The 23,129-nt window shown below is 43.2% G+C and overlaps 1 protein-coding gene across 1 annotated transcript in view; it reads left to right on the top strand.

Moving 5' to 3' along the window:
• Positions 1-23,129, top strand: part of LAPTM4B (lysosomal protein transmembrane 4 beta) — a 102,428-nt gene that overhangs the window by 70,412 nt on the left and 8,887 nt on the right. The window lies entirely within an intron of this gene.

The following is a 23,129-nucleotide window of genomic DNA, read 5'->3' as shown; positions in this document are numbered from 1 at the left end:
GCTGTGTTTTAGATTGTAAGGACACTGAGTAATATAAGACTGTTGAAATAAATTAGCCAAGTCATCATAAAGGAGGGGAAGTTGTCAGTTCTTTCTGCAATAATTTAGTGTTGCAGTTGTAAGGAGAACTCAGTGTGCTGTTTGCTTATTGTAAACACAGTTGAATGAATAAACAAAAATGGGTAACTGAACACTGCTGGTTCTGTCCAGTGTAACATTCTTATGGAGATACTGTACCCATGGAACCAAAGTTTGCTTTGTTACACCCAGGCTATCCCACGGAGATCAATAGGCCAAATTCATCTCTGATGTAATTCCACTGACTTTTAAGTGAAGTGGGATTTCAATTTAATCCTTGAAGTTACACCAGGATGAATTTGACCTGTTGGGCTTGCATGTGTGGAAAAGAGGGCATATCCCACTGATGAAATTTCAGAATCGCCAACCTCAAATAGTCAAAGAGCATAATACAAGCTCCCAAAATTGAGAAGGGTTTGATCATGAGATTTTTAAAAATTGAGGATGGGGCTGCTTTTTGGCTTCAGAATATTTAGAATGAACTTGAATTACATTTTTCGGGCTCTCCTGTGTAGCCATAAGAACTTGAACATTACTCTTTCGTAAGTGGAAGCTAAGCGTCTTATATAATTTATTGTCTTCAGGACCCGGGACTTTAAAACCAAAACCAAAACAACCCTCTCCCAAATATTGCAACACCCAGATAAATTAATGAGTTGGCAACATTATGATCTGAGCATACAGCTATGGGTTTATTGAAAGCTAAATGTAGTGGAGAGAAAAACCTACTTTCTGCACTGGAACCTACATTTTAAGTAAAACCAGAAGTTCTGCATGAACAAAAATTGATAGCTGTCTGTGAAGTCCTTAGATAGTTGTAATTCAGAATTTAAAATGCTACAAAATATATAATTCACAGCATTGACAGGCTTGGTTGCAAGACCCTGCCAACTGAATTAACTGACTCTGTAATCATACAGGTTTTATGTAACTTGAATTGAAACCATCTGCTTCATCAATGACCTCTGGGAAGCAGAGGCTTGCTGTTTCCAGTGCTACTTTGTTCTTATTGGAATGATTTACCCATAACTTCCAAGGGAAAGGAGCAAGAAAACAACATGTTCTGAATCGGCCATGAAAGCAGGATAAAACTGTAAATCAAGTCAGCAGGTCAAGCTGAAATTAATGTACATTTCACACAAAAAATCAGTCAGGATAAAATGTTAGTCACTGCAGTAATAAGGTTGATTAGAGACAGGGAGAGAACTGTCTCCCCCACCCCCGCCCCCCATCAAGAAGACTACCTGTTTTTCTCTGTTTGGTTACATTCTTAAAAGCATCGTATCCATAAGTACCCATAAGTTTTCTATGTAGTGTTAATACATACATTTCACTATGGTATTAGTGATAAGTGCATCACCGGCTTTCATTCGATACCTTACAAGATGCTTTTTGAATAAACAGAATAACAGCAATGGGTTAGGTATGGTGAATTTGCAGACTTGAGAAGTTGTGGACAGGGCAGTGAACCACAGACGGATGTCTGTGAGGCTGCTTGCTGGATCCCTGCAGGCACAAGGAGGAGGTCAGACCATGGCTGAAGGGGAAGGCTCCCTGCTATTGAATGGATTCTATCTGAGGACCAAGCTCTTTGGCAGCAGGGTGAGCTCTCGGCAGCAAGGGGCTTTTTCTTGCAGAATGTTGAGACCAATGTGGCTTGCTTCAATTTTTAATCAAAATGTCTTGGGGTGCCAAGTGGAAAGCTTTACAGAAGTCTAAGTACATCAATGCTGACAGCTGCTTTTCTCAAACAAACCTTTAATCTCACCAAAAAAGATTCCAGGTTAGTCTGACAGGATCTATTTTTTATGAACCCAGGTTGATTGATGTTATTTATATTACCCTGTTTTACTTCTTTATTAATCAAGTCCTGTATCAGCAGTGCCATTATCTTGCTCACAGATCACTGTCAATCTGAAAGTCCTATAAATATCTGCCTCATCAATCTGACCCTTGTTTAAATATTCGCACAAAATTAACTTCCTTCCTTCCAACATTAACTTCTGGAACATCCCCAGTTAATCCCACCAAAATATCACTGTGGTGGGGTTTGATTTACTGCTGTGGCACCTCCTGCTGACTATTCCAAGAACTAGCCCTGTTCTTGGCGTGTGTTGCCTTCTGGCCCATCATTGCTCCACTGTCTCCACCCTCTAGTCCTGAACCTACATTGCTTTGTAAACATGTGTCCTCTTCAGAACAATGCCTTGTGGCAGTGCCACTACTCCATTCTCAGCCTCTTCAAGGGAGGGGTCAGCAGTCCTCATTTGATGTATTTGCCACCATAACTAACAGCTGCTACAAGGTCTGGTCTTCTGCCCCAGGGGCAAGCTGCAGTCTGTATAGGCCACACTGTAGTATATTAGTTGCAGTACAAGGGGAAACAAGAGGGACCCAGACCCTACTACTATTCTGAGTCCTGGTGGCAGCCTTGTCCTGCCTTCCTACATGCTGCTTAACTGGCCCTGTGACCCTTGCACTTTCTCAGCCTTGTATCAAGGCCTACAGCCTGGGAGATATCCAGCTGCCTTGAGTTTGCCCAGCACTGCTCCACCCAAGGTGCTTCTTCCTGGGAACTGGTCCTTCCCCCTTTGCTGGTCAGGCTGTAACTGCCCACTGCTCTACAGCAAGCTGCCTTCTGATTGGCTCCCTATAAGCCTCTCTCAATGGCTGGGTATGTACAGGCTCTTTCTGTTCTGCTTTTAACTCCTCCCTTGCTGGGTGGGACTGCCATCCAAGGAGACTCCTGGAAACACCTGAGAATCAGACTGAACTCAATTTGAGGAAGTTCTGGACCCAGTCTAAGAAGATTTTTAGCCTGTGAATGAAATTCATGGGGATTTTAAGTTGTAAGTTACTGCAGTTCACCCCTTAAGAATCTGCAGCCTGCGTGCGTAATTATTTAGGGTGAGACTTTGCTTTCATATCCAATCTCTTCAGTATGTTAAACTCAGTTTGCATGTTTTGTTTATTTGGTAGGTAATCTACTTTGATCTGTTTGCTATCCCTTATAATCACATAACATCTATATTTTTGTAATTAATAAACTTGTACTGCAGGTGGGGTGTGTGTCTGTGTGTGTGTAGGTGAAAGTGCAGGCTGAAGTCTGGAGGGGTTGGCAGCTTGTCATAACCGTACAATGGAAGTAGAAACCCAGGCTGGTGGGCTCCGGGGGCTCAGTGGTAACCCAGTTCCAGGTGGCACCCCTGGAGTAACCCATCACATATTGCACTTAGGTGTGTGCACACAGCCTGCTGGAGCTGGTGACTTTTACTAATAAACCTATCAAGGGACTGTGCTTGGTTGTGGTCTGTTCCCTGGCAATACTAGGTAGCACTGCCCTGACCCACTGCAGTTCCTTCTTGTTGCCTGCAGCTGGACTCAGAGCTCTATGTGGTCATAGTTTGACAATCTCACGTTTAGTCCTAGAGTAGTGTATTGTATACTAGGGGATTTACAGCCCTTTGCTCGGGTCCTTGTGGGGCTCAGGGCGGGGATTGGGGGTGCAGGAGTTATGGCAGGATATGAGGAGTGCGGGGGGGTGTCTCATGGCAGGGGAAGGAGGTATAGAAATTGTTGCAGGGGTTGGTAGGTGTGTGAGGGTTCTGGGCAGTCCCGAGGCAGGCTAGCTGGCGATGTGGGGTCTAGGTGATGGGCAGGGGGGGCACTTACCTGGCATAGCTCCCTACTCCTAGGCACTGCCCCCTGCTGCTCTGATTGGCTGAAACTGCGGCCAATCAGAGTGGTGGGGGAAAACCCTCTTTAGGCAGTGCTGCACTGCCATTCCCCTGGACAGAGGAGGTGGAGTGGGAACAGTAATGTTTGTATATTTATAAAGGGCCTGCCACCCAGAAAGTTTAAAACACTCTGCAGATTTTATAAACTCATAAGAAAGAGAATGACCTAGTCCTGCTTCCACTGCAGGCTGTGGTAGTTTTGTCACTAAATTCAGTTCAGTTTATTTACCACTGAAATGCAGCCATTCTTGGGAATGGATGAGCCAAACCTTAAACTCAACATAATTTAAGATAGGAAGTATGGAATACCACCTTCAAGTGGAAATACAGAAGGTAGTTAGGGTAGGAAGAATGCAGATGCTTGTTTAGAATTTGTCTGTGACACCGGAGGTAACCTAGAAAGCACTCTGGGTTGAATCCAAAGACAACTAAATTCAATAGAGTCCCATTGACATCACTGAGCTTTGGATCAGGACTTTTGGATATTTAATGACCAGAAATTTTAAAGGTTTTGGCTTTGCTATACTGTAAAGACCTCCAGTTGTATGCTTTTCTCCTGAATACCACGCTGAGCATTCGTATACAACGCATCTCAGAGAAAACTGTGTATTCTGTGGAATTACCAACAGTGGCATTTTCATTTAGTCTCCCATCCAAGTTATGACCAATGTCATTTCTCCTTACAATATCCAGTGTGGTCAGAGAACTAGATACGAGGCTGTAACTTTTCAGGTGCCCGAAGTCCAAAGCTTCCCTACACGGTAAAACCAAAATTACTTTAGCATGTGGCGGGAAGGCAGTTTAGTCCTTATGTCCATTTTATCTGTGGCAGTTTTATTGAGCCCACCAACCAGGATGCACATTGTCCATGGTTTTGTTGTAGGGACACTGGCATCCTAGGAATTAGACTGAAATCTGCATTCATTTTTCTAAGATCTTTGAAAGCTGCTATCAAGGGGTATCGAGCCCTGTCCAGGGGGAAAAAAGATGATTTAAAGGATCTCTGCTTCTTTACAAATGTTACATTTTTATTTTCCTATTTTTGAACATTTAGATTACTGAAATTGAAGGATTTGAAAGATGTAACTTTACTTATTACTGTATGTCTCTCATTTGTTTTCTTATTTATCCTATCGAATCTTCTTTTGAATGCATCACAAGTCTATATTTAAATTGTTCAATTATTTTACTGCTGCATCATCAAAGGTAGTGTTGCAGTCCACTTTCTAGTCTTCTAATTGTGCACTCCTCCATTACATCTGCAGCCTTCTTTTGATGTCCCTGGGAGTAGCATTAAAGGACGTGAAAGCACCCTGAATTTTGTCAGTGCTTTTACATTCTTTTACATAATTTGACAATCTTTGGGTTACAAGTAGTACAAGAGGTGCTGTTTTTAAGTGTCTGATTTTTTTCTTTAATAGTTTGTTTTTGATCCAAATTTGACTTTACAATGAAATGTAAATAAATTGATTCCCACTACCAATTAAAATAACTGTGAATGTCTCCTTCCTAGTCATTAGTGAGTGTTTGCCCAGAATTGACATAATTAGCAGTCCCTATCCAAAAAAGTGTAACTGGGTTCCATCAGTCAGTCTGAGAGCTCATCGCCTAGTACATAGTGTTAGTCTTTGAAGTGCTACAGGACTACTTTTTGGTGTTGTAAAGATAGACTAAGACGGCTACCTCATTGTGGCTCTGCCTACACACTAGAAGCATCTGTTGACAGTAATCTCTGTCAACAAACTCTGACAGAGTGCATCGACACACAAAAGCGTATTGACAGAGTAATCTGTTCTGTCGACAGAGAGCAGACAGACTGCCTTGCCTTCTGTCAACAGAACAGCTGACTGAAGCTCCTCAAACAAGGCTGCCCTGGGAACTGGAAGCCCTCTCTGTCGACAGAAGTGTCTACACTGCACCTGTTCCTCAAATTTTTGAGGGCTAATGCTGTTGAGACAAATGCAGAGTTCTGTAAAGACTGTCGACAGAATGCTTTGTGTTTAGATGCTCCCTGAGTTATGGCGACAGAAGGCTCCTTCTTTCAACAAAACTCTCTAGTGTAGACACAGCCTGTGACTATTGCATGCAAAATGTAGTTGCTTCATTATTGTATCTGACTTCTGTCAGTGTGCATCCCTGGGAGGGAGGGAGAAATAAAAATAGTTCAGGAAGCTCTCTTCTCCTCAAGCAGCCATAATCTTACCTAAATATCGCTGTTTCTTTGTAACGTGTGTGCTTATACACATGCCTGGAATACTGAATGAATTGTGTTTATTTCATGGAACTAACATCTGTTATGACAAATTTTTAAATGCTGTTTTCTTAAAACAAATTCCTCGCTGTCCTAGAAATGATCAGTAGCTTGAATAGATGGTGACTTTTGTCAGAAATATATATGCACCAATATGTGCCTTGTCACAGAGTGTTCTGTATCAGAGAGGCCTACTTTTTCATTCCCTTTTGTTATAAATTATCTCTGAGCTGTGCTACTTCCAGTTATTCCATCTGCAGTCATTCCCATGTGGTTTCTAATGGAAGTGTATGCATATAAACAGTGTGAGGCTTCATCCCTGTGTAGTGAGGGAGGGTTCCTGGGATTTGTTTGAGATATGCCATTTGTTTAAGTTTTCACGATATGGTACTTAACCAACAATGTTCATCCAGGCTGTCGAAGCAAATTCCTCCCTAAACAGAGCACAGATGAACATTTCACTTTAACAGATGTAATGTAGCTCTGAGGAGAAGCCTCAAGCTCACAGCCAGTTTACTAGGAAATGAAGTTGTTCTGTTATGAGTAGTAATAATTTCCTTTAGCAATTTCTCTTAAGCTCCTTAGAAGGAGACCTTCTTTCCCTGTAATGTGGTTTTTAACATGCCTGCTCTTGGGTCCTTCTTGCTTGGAGCCTGCCTTGCTCTACGCCCAAGGCACTCTCAGATAAAATTAATCCTATTTATTTTCTGTGGGAATGAAGTATGAGCAATATGTTGTGCAACAAATTCCTTATGTCCAGTAAAAACTTGCGTGGAACAACAGAAACGTGTTATACTTGTGGCAGCAGTACATTAGCAGCCTCCCACAATCAAATTGCTTATGCTGTTATTTTGAAGTTATCTTGGCCCTCTCCACTTCCTCTCTTGCTCAGCTGTTAGACCTTTCCCAGGCTTTGGACTGACCTTGTTCACCAGCACCAAGTGAGGGTAAATCCTCCCCTTCCCCACCGTCAGTGTCTTAAGCCCAAAACCCGACATGACCTCTCACAAGAGACCAAAATATAGCTACCTCTTCTTGAAAAACGCTGCAGTGAATTAATCCCTAGAACCAAAAGGATGTTAAAATATTTTTAGGAAGCTGGGAGAAAGTAAAATTAAGGCAACATAAAGTGGTACAAAACATACCTGCAGCCCATCTCACTTGCATGGGCCCTACAACCTTTTAAATAAACTAAAAAGCAGGAGGATAAAAAATGGTCACCTCTTTAGGTGTTCTGAGTTTGTATCAGGTCCTTGAGACTTGTTAGCGTGCTCATTTCTTGTGTCAGATGTCTGCCACCCTGTCCATAGTCCTTTTTGTGGTCTGTCACTCCTGGTTTATAGATGAAAGTCAGGGATTGAGTCTGTATTGTCAAATTAGCTTACCTTATATATGAAAAACTACTGCTTCTCAAAAGGCTAGTAAAGGGCACATCCCTTCTTTGTCTATAGCATATATATTTTTTGCCTGTTAATGGGCTTCTCCCTAGAAGGGCGAGTGTCTTTTCCTCAGGTTCACAGTATTGTTTTCTGAAGTATCAAGCAGTACATATAGCCTTAAAAGATCCTACTTTTTCCAGTCAGTTCTTCTTCCTCAAACTCCAGTCTGTGTCATAGGCATTAGCAAGTCTTTCTGGGTTATTCGTTAGAAGATGAGTGTTCAGTGCTTAAAAACACAGTAATCGCTCATGACTCTTGCAACTTATAGTTTAAATATTCAAACGATGAGTAATGATTTTTGAGTGTTGCAGGTTTTGTCTGTCTAACTTGAATCACTTTGGAGGGCTCTACTCTCTTCAAAGACCTGAAAAGGACTGGCCTGTCAGACACCCAAAATATTATACCATTTTGGAACATCTGCCTATATCAATGTTTCCCAAAGCGTGGCACACAAAAGGATTTCAAGGGGTATATAGCGGAAAATAAATGACTAAAAATCCACTGGTAAGCACTGGGACGGCACTGGGAGAGGGAGTATGCCAATAAGGCCAAAGTCCCAAAAGGGGTATGCAAATGTTTTAAATTTGGGAAACAGTGACCTACAGAATATCAACAGTTATTAAATAGACACACACTGTTCAATTTTGCAGAAGAAACTGTTTGGTACGCTAGTTCAGGGGTCTGCAACTGAAATAGCGAGAAGAGCCATTTTTTTTCAAATTTTACAAAATTAATATTTCAAGAGCTGGATTGTATGCGAATACAAGACACTCCCTAATAAATAACATCGCCCATACTTTGTCATCCTTATTTTAAGAACAGCGCGCGCACAACGATTTGTACCAGTTAGAAAGTTGTTACTCCCATCTCCAGGCTTAACCCACCTCAGCCCCCAAATCTGCCCCCCATCCCCAAGCTGTACCCTCCCTGTCTCACAAACCCACTCCCCCACCCCCAGGCTTAACCTGCCTCGGACCACACTGCTCCTCCACGGCTGCTGCCGCCTCTCCCCCACCACTCCTCCCTGTCTACTTCTCAGCAGAGCTGTGCATCTCCAGCAGGGGCAGCCTCAGCCGCCGCCCCTCCCCACAGATCTCCTGCCAGCTTAGTGCTTTGCCCACATGCAGCTTGCGTGGCTCTCTGCCCTGCCAGCTTTCTCTTCCTGGGCTCCCTGCTGCAGATGTCTGCTCAGTGGTTCCAGAGGCTGCCGCCGCTTAAGTTCAGTTGGTTTAATGGCAGGCCAGTGAATTTAATTTTTTTGTTTAAGCGGTGGCAGCCTCCAGAGCCGCAAGAGGAGTCAGCAGTAATAGCGCTTGGAGCTGCAAAGAGCCACATACGGCTCCGGAGCTGCAGGTTGCTGACCCCTGCACTAGTTATTTCATTTCAGGTAAGCTATATTTATGTGTCAGGGTTACACATAATATTTAAGACAACTCAATTTTGAATTGAATTTCAAAAAACTTTTCAGCAAAAACTGACATTTTTTGGAGGGGGAAAAATGTTCCCATTTTGCATCAACGCTATTAAATAGACTTTTACAAGAAAATGTCCAGAGAGGTTCTGGTATGGAGGGTTTTGCATACCCTCTTCTGATTTTACATTTTCTTCTTTCTCTGTTTTTGCTGTAATAGAGTGGATCAGTGGATTAGTGCTTGTAGGCATTTCACAGAAAATGCATTGGCAGACTTGTCTGGGGAAAAATAGCAGAGAGAAAATAATGTTCTGCCTTCCCTGTACTTAAAATGAAGAACTGTTAACAGTGTTTATTCATGGCATAGCTCCTCTCAGTCATGCTGTGATGTCTCATCATTCCTGGGTGGTCTTAAAGTGTTTGTGTAGTGAAGAACATAACATTATGAGAGGTTTAAGTTAAGCAGGTGGCCAACATTATGACCTTCCCTTCAGAACCACCCTGATCTTGCTGGTTAGTTGATTGCAATGTTTGGTTGACTATAGTTTTTAGGTTGCAGTTAGTGGCTCCTAGCACCACCACAGCTGTGGAAGGAAATTCCATTATTTCTGCGTAAATGAATGACATGAGGGCAGAGAAGTGAATGGGATTAACAAAATCTGTATATTGATTGATCAAACTGTGAACCTTCTAAAACAAATACATTTGGCAGTACTGAGAGTTAAAATGAAGGGGATAGCTGATTAACCTCTTACTGCAATGACAAAGGATTGAAGGTGAAAGTAAACTTTGTGTAGAGGGGTTAGTTAGTACAAACACTGCACCATTTAAATCCTTAGATTAGAACACTAGGGCCGTGTCTACACTAGCCAAAAACTTTGAAATGGCCATGCAAATGGCCATTTCGAAGTTTACTAATGAAACGCTGAAATACATATTCAGCGCCTCATTAGCATGAGCGCGGCTGCCGCACTTCGAAATTGACGCAGCTCGTCCAGACGGGGCTCCTTTTCGAAAGGACCCTGGCTACTTCGAAGTCCCCTTATTCCTATCTGCTCATAGGAATAAGGGGACTTCGAAGTAGCCGGGGTCCTTTCAAAAAGGAGCCCCGTCTGGACGAGCCGCGTCAATTTCGAAGTGCGGCAGCCACGCGCATGCTAATGAGGCACTGAATATGTATTTCAGCGCTTCATTAGTAAACTTCAAAATGGCCATTTGCATGGCCATTTCGAAGTTTTTGGCTAGTGTAGACATAGCCCAGTAGTGCGAAATAGTGCTATGTTCTGGTTCTCTGCTCAAGAGTGAATTTTATCTTGAATTGGCAGTTTGATGAAGTTCCAGACACAATCAAGGGGGCAAATAGTAACCTTGTCATGGATTTAAAAAGTCTCTGCTAAACCCTGGCCTTTAAACAGTCTTCTGAAACCTCCACAGGTTGAACCTCTCTACGATGGCATTCTCTTAGCCCGCAATATCCGTAATCCAGCATGATTTTAGTTAGTTGAATGACCACTTATCATGGGTGTGGCCTAGTTTCCCGTGGTCCCATAAAGTTTGTTTACAGCCACCAGTCCTGGCTCTCAGTGTTCTGTGCTGTTATTTAGCTGAGTTAACCAGTGGGATTGAGTGATGGGATTATTAGTTTGAGAAGGTTTGCCAAACTGATTTAAAGATTAAGGGTTCACACCTTTTCCCTTGGTCAACTTTAGTCCAGAGCAAGAGACACTCTGGGCTTGTCTACACTAGCTCCCTACTTGAAGTGAGCATGGTAAATAAGATGTCGGGAGATTACTAATGAAGTGCTGTGCTGCATATTCAGCATTTCATTAAGCTAATTCTCCCCCGCAGCAACTTCGAAGTGTTAAACACGTAGCCGCAGCTAACCTGTCAGTACTTCGAAGTGCCTCAACATTTTGAGGAGTAAAGGGACTTCAAAGTTGCCCCGGCACTTTGAAGTACCCATGGGTGAGCCGCGGCTGCACGTGAGCCAACACTTCGAAGTTTAACACTTTGAAGTTGCAGCGGGGGAGAATTAGCTTAATGAACTGCTGCATATGCAGCACAGCACTTGATTAATAATCTCCCAACACCTTACTCCCCATGCTCCCTTTGAAGTAGGGAGGTAGTATAGACAAACCCTCCGAGTGGTTCTCGAGCTCCCCCGTGACAACACAGGCAACACTGTTTAGCAGCACTTACAATATGCATATTTTTAGCAGCATGATAGTATTAAACAAGTAAACACTCAGATAAAACAAATACAAACTGGATGGTGCTGAGTTACAGAGTTAGTATCTGATTACAGACACAATCACTTGGTTGAGTGCTCTAATACAGTGCACTTAACTAATTGCACTTATGGCTTAAACTTAAGCTGCAAAGAAAAATAGAATACTCACTACCTTCTAAGAGTTGAGACCCACTCCACTCCACAGCCAGTAAAGGGAGATATGACAGTAGTAAGTATGAGTAGAGACCTTAAAGATGTAGCAGTAAAAGAATGTGCTCAAGCGCATGACCCCTGAAGATGTTGGACGCAAGCCTACACCACATACAAGGTGTTATAGGTCATATTGTGTCATTGTGCTTAAACTTCTTTGATAGCAAGTAGGCATCCCTGCCTTCAGAATTTCTGGGGTGCTCAGATCTGATTGGCGACATTAATTTAGGGTCTCTCTTTTTGACCACTCAGCTATTCATGAGGTGTGATGCCAGTCATTGTGGACAAATTCTGAGCAGAGGTCAAGAAAGCAACACAAAATATTATATGACCCTTGGGCTACAACTTTTTAGTCCCCAGGGTGATGACCATCATGCCTTCCCGGCAATGGCTTGGGCAGGGTGCGGGGTTGGGGAGGTTGAGCACAAAATAAGATGGGAATTTGACACAAACATACAGATATTCATCAGTGCATATTAAGTTGACCTTACATTTACCATAAACAGGGAAATAAGGGAAACCAAAGAAAAAGCCCCTTCTTGCAGATGCCTCTGCGGGTCACTTGTGGTAACTGCTAAAGTGGACAGATAAAAATAGGCCTACCCTATGGCCTAGATGGACTAGACTACAGCTTACATCTTCGAAAAGCCCCATAAGCAGTGGAAGTGTTGGTAATGCTGCTAGACAAGATTGACCTCCAGTGATCTGGCAAATTCTCTCAATCAGCATTGGTCAGGTCCCCAGAGTTCTGGACTAGAGAGGTTCAACCTGTATTTCAGTGTGCCTGACCCTAGTGGGGGTCATACTTTCTCCCCATAAAGTGGTCCATGTGACCTCAACCGATCTGAGATTGAGCCTTCAGACTAAAGCACTCCTTTTTCTTATTGTGAGTCCTGCCCAGTGAATTGAACTGTGATCTGTTCAGAGACTGTTGCTCCTTTAGGGATCAATGCACCTTGGCAAGTATCCGCAGGTAGCCTCTTCAAAACAGAGGAGGTTTTAATAGTCCAAGTAGAATACCAACTTTGGGAATTCTTTAGGTTAACATGCAGAAGCAATGTGAAGATGGAATTCAGACTGGCCAAAGTCAGAGGTCTACCAAACCACATTGCTGTAGGGTCAGTCTCTGTCCCTTTGTCACCCAGTCAGGTGACAGTTCACAATCTCTCTGACCACAGTTCCTAGCACGTCTGTCCATTGTTCTTCCACTGAAAAACTATGCTGAGTTTTCATGTTTAGCCTGCTTGAGCCTGTCATATTAATGTTCAGTCATTCAGGTGCCACTTCTCTCCAGATCCTCCATTGATATGTATTGAGTCCAGCCAGCCCTTGGTGGCTAATTCATTCCACTACAGACAGCCAAGAGACCCAAACGCATCGTCTCTTTATCTGCCTGAGAGGAAACATTTACCTCTCTGTACCCACTGGGCAGCAATAGCAAGCTAAGAAAGTCACACCCTTCCATAACGTTTATAAAAATAGTACAGAAAATTTCCACTACCATCGCACCATTGTTATGTACTACAGATCTGTAAGTATTCTTTACTAGGGGGCAATGGACAACTCCATAGAAACTACCCTTACCATGGATACAGCGTGCAGTCCTCTCTGTTTGGCCAGTCCTGCCTGCTTCATAGCTTCCCACCCATTTTCAATACGAGCAGTAAGGGTGAGCAGGCTGCTATGTAGTCTATAAGAAGTTGAAGCTGCTTCGGTCCTCCTCCTCCTCCTCTCTCACTTCCAGCACATCTTCTCAAGGATCCTTGTCCCTGACCAAACATTCCTGTAGCTTGTTTACACGAGATTGTCCAGTCGGTGAGGGTTGGTGGAGCTTCTTCCTTTTTTTTGATGTTCACTGTGAGGCCAAGGTTCTTGTATCCTTCAGCAAAGGCATTTAAGATGGTCTGAAGGTCTGCAGGAGAAAGAGAAGTAACCATGCTGTCATACCGCATGCTGGAGCTCCATGATCGAGGTCATGGAATTCTTGCTTTTTCTTGGAGGCTCCCCACGTGTGTTCCATCAGCGCTGCTGCACCCACAGGCTGAAGATTCGTGCCTTACAGTGGTGGGGCAATTATGCAGCCTTGTTTTGACTGCCATTTTGACCTCAGAGGTGCCACTTTGGGATTGGTTGTTGCTCAGCACTGTGGCAGTCGTGTTATTGTGAAGTTGCCTTAAGATGCTTATGAATATTTTGTTGGCATCGTTGAGCATCTCATGACTCTCCACTTGAAGCTTGCCAAAAACCAACAGGCAACTGTCACCAGTGTTTATGCCCCAGCTCTTGATGCCAAAGATGACGTGAAGGAGAAGTTCTACACCCAACTGGGCGCACTCCTGAAAGACACCTCCAAAGAAGACAAGATTACCCTCTTGGGGGATTACAATGCCAGGGTTGGAAGAGACATGGACCTCTGGCAGACGGCCACTTGGAGAGAAGGAATTGGCAACAGCAACTCCTGTGGAGTGCTCCTCCTTACGAAATGTGCAGAACAAGAGCTTGTCTCACAGGTGCAGTTACTAATGCTGATGACTGCTGGACTGATTGCCGCCTTATTCAATCCACAATGGCAAGTAGGATTGTCAACAAATGGAGAAGTCAGAGGAAAATAATTCGATGAAAGATCAACAAATAACGCTTGAAGGACTTCATCAGATGAAGTGACTTCCATATAGCGCTCCAAAGGAAGCTGCTTGACAGTACACCCTGAAAATGTGGATGAACGCTGGTGTCAGTTGAAAAATTCCATTGTTAACACCTGTGAAGAAACCATTGGCTACAGTCCAGGAAGTGCCAGGACTGGCTGGGGAATGATGTGGAAGGTGAATGCTTGATCGAGGCAAAAAGGAAAGCCTTTAGAGTCTGGCAAAGTGACATCAACTGCGCAATGAAGAAAAGCACAGGCCAAGGCCGAAGTCCACCATAAAACAAGGACTCTGAAAAGCCAGTGGTGTACTGAGAAGGTGCGAGAGCTCCAGCATCTCGCAGACATAAACAATACAAGAGGTTTCTTCAATGCTACCAAAACAGTTTATGGAATGAGAAGCCATAGAATCAATCTCCTGAGGCCAAAGGATGGGGTCCAACTCTTGAAAGACAATGGAGCCATTGCTTCTCGCTGGAGGGAGCACTATAATGAGCTTTTGAACCATCCTTCCACCATGGGTCTAGAATCCCTTAACCATCCCTAGGTGGTTGCTGAAGGGTTTGATCTTGCAACACTTCCTACCCTGAGTGAGGTCCAAGCTGCCATCAAAGTGATGAAGCACAACAAGGCAACTGGGCTAGATGGAATCCCTGCTGAAGTCCAGTGGCATGGGATCCACAATGACTGGGAGTCTCCTGTCCATTGCAGCCTTCAACTGCCTTCACAGCCATTGTGCCATTGCCCTTGCTGCTATCCTCTGCCTGTTCTGCCGTTGAGGACTTTTAGGATCGTTCTTTGTCTGGACCCTGCTGTTTGACCTTACTGCTACGGGTGACCCTGCTGGGAGAAGGAGACTCCTTACAGCATCGCTCTCGGCTTCATTGGAGCACACATGGCCACTCACCACGACAAGGTGACGATTCAAACAGTGATCGTCAGGTGACTTACCAAGTCATGCAATGAGTTAATGACTCCCAATTCCATATTTCTCATCACTTGACTGCACTACAGTGACTGGGTGTTTACTACAGTGAATAACGTGTTTACTAAGATTTGTATGATGTAAGTCAAACCTTACATTTTTACTGAGAAAAGGTGTATTTACTGTGATAATCCAAAATTAGTTTACAGCCGCTTCCAAGAATCTTCAGCAGTAAAGCCAGAGATTACTGCATAGTAGAAATTTTTTCTTCAGCTGTATCTGCCTCCTAACTAAGAGATGATCTTCCTACTAGTTGAGTCCAAAAGGTGCACTCCTCCCAGATTTCTCTAGAAGGAATACATACTGCTGAAGCGAGTTGATTCCAGAATTTACAGTTCAAATACAGAACATTCATTAGACTGGTCCTAGAATAAACTGCATTGGGAATTGATTCCAGTTCAGATTTTTAGGCAAACTCCTGGAACTGAATCCCGAGTGTTTTGATTTCACTTTGAATTATTTCACTTGTCAAAATAATTTGTAATTATTTTATTATAAACCTCAATATTGGTTTTATGATTTATTCTGTTTGATAAAATCCCACTGCGTGTTAAACTTATTCCAGAACCTAAGCCAAAATTTTCAACAGATGATTGAAGAGCTGCTGGCATAGGTCTCTAGGAAAGGAATACATGATAAAGCAAACAGGATAATTCCACTAACCACTTTCCAGTGGTTTAATCCAGGGGTGAGCAAACTTTTTATGTTGGGCCCCACTTTTTGTCCCTGCAATTAGCAGGGCCCCCCTAACCAGTCTAATATAATCCAGTCTGATAGAGATTTCAGTTAGGTTCATATGGAAAAACAATTTTTTGCTATGTGTAAGAATACAAGTATGTAGAATGTAAAAAACTATTAATCGGTAAATAAATCTGAATGCACAAACATAAAAACAGTAACACTTCAGCAATTTTAATGAGATGGATGAGTCTGGGACCCAGGAGTCGATCGGTCAGCACCTCCCTTTCAAAATTTCATGTCCCCCCCTGAAGGGGGCCTGCCCCTCACTTTGCTCACACCACTTGAATCCATAGCTACATTCTTGTCAATAGTAGAGTCCCAGAGAGGTTTTTCTGTAGATCTGGACCAAGTAATGTTTTGGCTGACAAGCCCTTTGCCATGGGAACCACAAAGGTCCAAGATGAGAGCATGCCATTAGTTTATAGTCCAAAACTAAATAAGATTTTCTGTAATACTTTGAACTGTTCAATGCACTTAGGCCTGGTGCATCATTAAAGGATCTTTCTACTGACTTCAGTAGTCCTTTGCAAGAATAAAGCTATTCATTAAATATTTATTATATGGATTGATGAGGAGTGACAACTGGTGTAATTTATGTACAGTTGGATTGAGCACCTCTAGTCCTTTAAATTTAACTGTGAGCTGAAGGCAACTGGGTCCTTATGTTCACTAGGGAATAAATAGTGTGGGTGGGTGGGTGGTGGTGGTAGATGAATGTGGTGTACTGGATGTTCAGGTAAATATGGAAACAGCTACATAGATGTGGGAGGATCCGGTACAGTCCACAAATAGGCATGTCGAGAGCCAAGATTAATACAAAATATTTGAGTAATGGTTCTAGTCAGGCATCTCTGCAAATACAGTCTTAAGGAATTTATCTAGCATCCCCAAGACCAGTTTTTCACTAGGGAATGGAAAAGTAGGAAATGGCTACAGTTCTTGTCCATTGATACACTGTATAGCTAGTGAGGAACTGAGGAGGTGTTTTATCTGCAGGAGGGCTACCCTGTTTGATGGTTAGGTTTATAAAAAGTGTCTGTCCAGGCTTCACAGAGTTTCATTTTTTTTTTCTCGCTCTGAGGTTGTTGTAAAGGTTTTCTTTTTAATTTGTAGCTTTTTGTTTTTACATTTGTGGGGGATATAGTTAGGACAGCGCTTGACAGCAGGTCTGCAGAAAACTCCCTGTGTGGCTGAGGGGCCTAAGATCCCAGGGCTGCAGGGTGCAAAGGAGGCTGCAGCTGTCCTGGCTCAGCAAGGAAGAGACCATTGGCCAAGGCTGTAAGGAGGAAGAGCCACCCATGCTCCCTCCACCCCTGACCTGTCGAACAGCTCCTGCCTAGGGACAGCTCCCATTCTCCTAGCTCAGTGGTTCTTAACCTTTACTGCAGCCTGCACCCCTTTGGTTCTCAATATATCAAAAATCAAATTATGATCTCGCATCCCTTATCAAAAGTCAAAAATGTGGATGGGGGGCCTATGCACTTTTACATGCATATTAAATATAGGTAAAAGTCTTATTACTTACCACAAACAGTTGTCCAGTAGACATACAAAAATACACAAGTACTACCCAGAGATGTTGCAGAATTTTGCTGTGGAAGTAAACTGTAACCGACGTGCTAACTGAATTCAAATAAAGCCGCTGCACTGCCACATCATCATCTGCGCATATGTCAAGAAATACCCCACAACGTGGCAGTACACTGTATTTTGTAGCAAGATAATTTCACTACAATTAGCTTAAAAACGTGAAAATAAATTTGTTTGTATATTACAGTAATTGTTTAAAACAAAAGTACAATGTTAATAAATACATAGGTCTGATTAAACAAAGCAGTAGTATTTATGTGCCTGTGCCTAATTTGTGTGTCTAGTGATTCACCTTCTAAGAAAATCTGGTATGTCTTGCACCCCCAAAAGGGCATCATGCCACCCCCAGGGGCTGCGTGCACCCCAGGTTAAGAACCACTGTCCTAGCTGGTAAGTGAGCAGGCAGGGCCATCACCACAAAACTGTAGAGCTCTCCCTGCATGCCTTTGAGGCCGCTAATATGTAATCCCTGCAAGCACAAGGTGTGGGGAACGCTAGACATAGCGGAGGTCCCCTGCCATGGTAGAGGCAGCCTCTCTTGGGAGACGAGGACTCCTCACAACCCGTACCAGGTTTTGGTTGTTCCAGGAAAATGGGAAATGCGGGGAATTGAACTATTTTCCATAACTGGGAAAGGGAGGGGGGCAGAGAGAGAAGGGACTCAAAAGGGCGGGGCACAGAGAGGAGAGAGACTATACTGAGTGTGGCCACTGGAGGCAGCTGCACCTCCAAGGCAGTGGCCCCAGCAGGGCTGGGGTTCTACCATCTTGCTTCTCTCCAGATCAGATAAGTAGCCCTCCAGTCCCCCCGTCCCGCCCCCCCCCCACACGCACCCCCTTGGTTAGCTGGGGAAGTGGGGGCAGACAGTAGGCCCACTGGATGGGACTGCTACCCTGAGTCCATCATCACCTGCAGCCTTCAGAGAATCCCTGGGCTGGAAGGGACCTCAGGAGGTCATCTAGTCTAGCCCCCTGCTTCAAGCAGGATCAACCCCCACTAAGTCATCCCAGCCAGGATCTTGTCCAGCTGGGACTTAAAAACCTCAAGAGATGGAGAATCTACCACCTCTCTAGGCAACGCATTCCAATGCTTCACCACCTGCCTGGTGAAGTAGTTTTTCCTAATATCTAACCTACACCTCTCCCTCTTCAGCTTCTGATCATTACTCCTTGTTCTGCCATCTGACACCACTGAGAACAGTTTCTCACCCTCCTTTTTAGAGCTCCCCTTCAGGAAGTTGAAGGCTGCTATTAAATCACCTCTAAGTCTTCTCTTCTGTAAACTAAACAAGCCCAAATCCCTCAGCCTATCCTCATAGGTCTTGTGCTCCAGACCCTTAATCATTTTTGTTGCTCTTCGCTGAACCTGCTCCAGCAAATGCACATCCTTTTTATACTGGGGGGCCCAAAACTGGACACAGTATTCCAGATGTGGCCTCACCAGTGCCAAATAAAGAGGAATAATTACTTCTCTAGATCTGCTCGAAATGCTCCTCCTAATGGACCCTAGTATGCCGTTAGGCTACAAGGGCACACTGTTTACTCCTATCCAGCCTTTCATCCACCATAACCCCAGGTCCCTTTCCATCCTATTGCTGCTGCACCAGTCAGTCCCCAGCCTGTAACAATGTTTGGGATTCTTCCGCCCCGAAGCAGGACTCTACACTTCTCCTTATTGAACTGCATCAGATTTCTTTTTGCCCAGTCCTCCAATTTATCCAGGTCCCTCTGGATTCTCTCTCTACCCTCCAATGTATCTACCTCTCCCCCTAGTTTTGTGTCATCTGCAAACTTGCTGAGGGTGCAATCCAGTCCCTCATCCAGGTCATTAATAAAGATGTTGAATAACACCGGCCCCAGAACCGAGCCTTGCGGCACTCCGCTTGAAACAGACCGCCATCCAGATATTGAGCCGTTGACCACTACCTGTTGGGCCCGACCATCAAGCCAGCTTTCTATCCATCTTATAGTGCAAGGATCCAATCCATATTTCCTTAACTTATGGACAAGAATGTTGTGGGAGACCGTATCAAAAGCCTTGCTGAAGTCAAGGTATATCACATCCACTGACTTCCCCATGTCCACAGAGCTTCTTACCTCATCGTAGAAGCTAATCCCATTGGTCAGGCAGGACTTGCCCCTGGTGAATCTATGTTGGCTACTTTTGATCACTTTCCCTTCTTCCAAGTGCTCCAAAATGGATTCCTTGAGGATTCCCTCTATTATTTTCCCAGGGATTGAGGTAAGGCTGACTGGTCTATAGCTCCCTGGATTGTCCTTCTTTCCTTTTTTAAAGATGGGCACTACGTTTGCCTTCTTCCAGTCATCCGGTATCTCCCCCGATCTCCAAGAGTCTTCAAGGATAATGGCCAGAGGTTTGGCAATGACCTCTGCCAATTCCCTCAGTACCCTGGGGTGCATTAAATCCAGACCCATGGACTTGTGCACATTAGTTTTTCTAGATAGCTCAGAACTTGTTCCTTCGCCACGGATGGCTGCCTTCCACCTTTCCATACTGCATCATCTAAGACCGTCATGGGGAAGTTGACTTTGTCCGTGAAGACTGAAGCAAAAAAAAGTATTGAGTACTTCAGCTTTTCCAGCATCATCTGTCACAAGGTTACCTCCCTCATCCAGTAATGGCCCCACACCTTCTGTGATAACCCGTGTATTGGTCACATGCCTGTAGAAACCCTTCTTGTTACTCTTCACATCCCTTGCCAGCTGCAGTTCCAATTGTGCTTTTACGTTCCTGATTTACTGCCCAGCATTCTCCAGCCTTATGTTTATACTCCTCCTTAGTCAACTGTCCACGTTTCCATTTCTTGTATGCATCCTTTTTGAATTTAAGCTAAGGATTTCCCTGTTAAGCCAAGCTGGCTGCCTACCACATTTGCATTTCTTACTATGCAGTGGGATTGTTTTGTTCTTGTGCCTTCAGTAAGACTTCTTTAAAATACTTCCAGTTCTCTTCAACTCTTTTCCCCTCCATCTTCATTTCCCACAGGATCCTGCTCATCCGGTCTCTTAGGGAGTCAAAGTCTGCTCTTCTGAAGTAGAGTCAGAAGTCTGCTCTTCATTCTCCCATGACTCCAACCTTCTGCCGTGCCCTCCATCCACATTCCTAATGCCCTGCCCTGAAGGATCCAGGCAGTGCCTGGTTAAATCTTGTATTTATTAAAATAGTAGTAGTATTTATTATCTTTGTGCCTTAAAATGTTAACTAGCCTTTGTGGAAAGAGTGTTGCATTCTAATCTTAATTTATAATTAACCTATTTGGACAATTCTTTTTTGTTTTGTTTTTTTGCAAAGCTACAGAATTGTAATGATTTGTAACACTAGAGTAGTTGATGATGAGTACTCTGAAGGTTAAGTGCAACTTATTTGGTTTACTGATTATCCAGACAGAACCATAACCTACTCAAGTAACTGGTAGCAAAACAGTTACAGTAACAAAGAAATGTTTTATATACTACTATAAATAAGGAAATGTAATTAAGTTAACCTTAAACCCCAAACGACCTAGCTGTTCCCATGTAATGTTCTGGCTTTTATTACTTTCCTCCAAGTGTTGTCTTACTTTTCATTAATGCATAACATCCTTGTGACAATGCAATACTGAATTGTGAATGATTTGACTTTTCTGCTGCATGGGAGAGAGTTGCTGCAGTTCATACAGGAAGCAAAAGCACAATGGGGGGGGGAGGAGGAGATTTAAGGCAATTCACTGAGACTTTTGATGTAAACAGGTGAGTTTGAACAGACCTGTGGCCTTTCTGATACAGCAGATGGACAGAGCATTCTGTTCAATGGGGTCCCAATCCCTGTGGAAAGGCTGGAAAGACTTAGGTCTACTAGGGCCCATGATACTGACTGACTGATTTGACTCCTGATATGGTTAGCACATGTTTAAATCTGTTAAGTATTTGTATTATTTTTTTCTTTAATATCTTCACCTTAAGAATAAATGTGCTTGCATAGAAGGAGCTGTCTGGTAACTTGTAATTGGCAGCAATACACTTATCATAGCCCATGTGGGGGAGAGCTAAGCAAATTCTGGCCATTAGATCAATGGGCTTACTGTGGAATAAGGTACGCAACTCCAGATCCATTAATTACATAGCTGGAGTCAACATACCTTAATTCATGCTTCTGCAGTCTCTGCTGCAGGAGGCTGACTGGCGCAAACACTCCTGTCAACTTCACTTTCTGCTTGCCAGGAGCAGGAGGACTGGTACTGACAGGGAATGCCCCCTGGGTTTGATTTTGTGCATTCCTACCAGAGATGCTAAATTGAAATCCAGAAGGTCAGCCATGGCATCATTGATCTTCCGCTTAGTGAAGGTGTACAATAATTGGATAAAGATTGTAATTTTATATTCTCCTCATGGTAGACCAGCTAAATTTATAAAGCTTCCTCCCTGTTTGCATCAGCAGATTGCAGGACCAGGTTTCCTGAATAATCAGTCGGTGACAGGAAAAATTCTTGTGAACTATCATTCATAAAACTCACCAGTTGTGATTTAGATAACTAATTTGAGTATAACTCAATTCTAGTCCATGAACATAATTTTTATGATTAGTCTTGTATTAGTTTTCATTAAAAAGACATAACTTACAGCTTGTATGCCCTTTATCACCAAATACAACACATCACAGCTGGTTCAATAGAAATATGCAGTTATGCAAAATATACAACTTGTCAAAGCTGCAAGAACAGATTATATAAAATCAGATAGTATCTCACGTATGTACCATAGACTCCGAGGGGTAGCCGTGTTAGTCTGTAGCTTTACAAGTAACAAGCAGTTTTGTAGCACCTTGAAGACTAACAAATTTATTTATTGGGTAATGAGCTTTCATTGGAAGACCCACTTTCTCAGATTCCTAATCCCATCTAAGATTATTACCTAATAAATGAATGTGTTAGTCATTAAAGTGCTATGGGTACTGCTTGATATGCATAACACGTTAGAGTGGGGATAACAATTATAGTGAAGACGTACACAAACAGGGAAAAAGCACAGGATTATTTGAGCCATCTCATCATTCTTTGTTGAACTGTATCAAGAAACAGCATTTATATTTCTTTAAAATATGTATAATTTCTCCATCAATAAGATTGATTCTTGAGAGAGACAATGATTAGCAATACACGGTTTACAAAAATGGAAGTGTAGGCATATGCCCAGAATAGAACGGGTTAGCTCAAAAAGAGCAAAGTCTTTTGTAGAGGTATAAACCCAACATGGTAGATATGTAATCTAGGGTAGGGGTGAGCAAACGTTTTATGTCGGGCCCCGCTTTTTCATCCCTGCATTTAGCAGAGCCCCCTCAACCTGTATAATATAATCCAAATTGATGGAGATTTTGGTTATGTTCATATGAAAAAAAAAACAAAAAACCTTTTGATGTGTAAGAAGATAAGTGTGCAGAATGTAAAAACTTTCAGTATATAAATGTGAATATCATACTTCTCCATTTTTAATGAGATGGAGGAGTCTGAGACCCAGCAACCAATGATGCTGCATTCCCCCACTTACAAAGTTTCATGCTCTCCCATCCCTGAGGGGGGCCGGCTCCCTGCTTTGCTCTGCCTGATCTAGGATATAATTTTCAGCTGTGGTTTAATTGCTGAAGCCAAATACTACTACATTCTTGTGTCCATCGTGTTCCATAGCTACCTGGCTGTCAGACAGCCCTACAGCTGATGCATCTAGGTTCCTTTTTCTTCATTACAGTGCCAACAAACAGAGCAAGAGGCCCATCTTGCACAACTTTGGTGGTATCCATTATATTTTGCATATACTTTT

The sequence above is a fragment of the Carettochelys insculpta genome, chromosome 2 (genome assembly GCF_033958435.1).
Source record: "Carettochelys insculpta isolate YL-2023 chromosome 2, ASM3395843v1, whole genome shotgun sequence".
NCBI classification, from domain to species: Eukaryota; Metazoa; Chordata; order Testudines; family Carettochelyidae; genus Carettochelys; species Carettochelys insculpta.
Note: the sequence above shows the minus strand (reverse complement) of the source record. Positions and strands in the feature narration are given on the sequence as shown.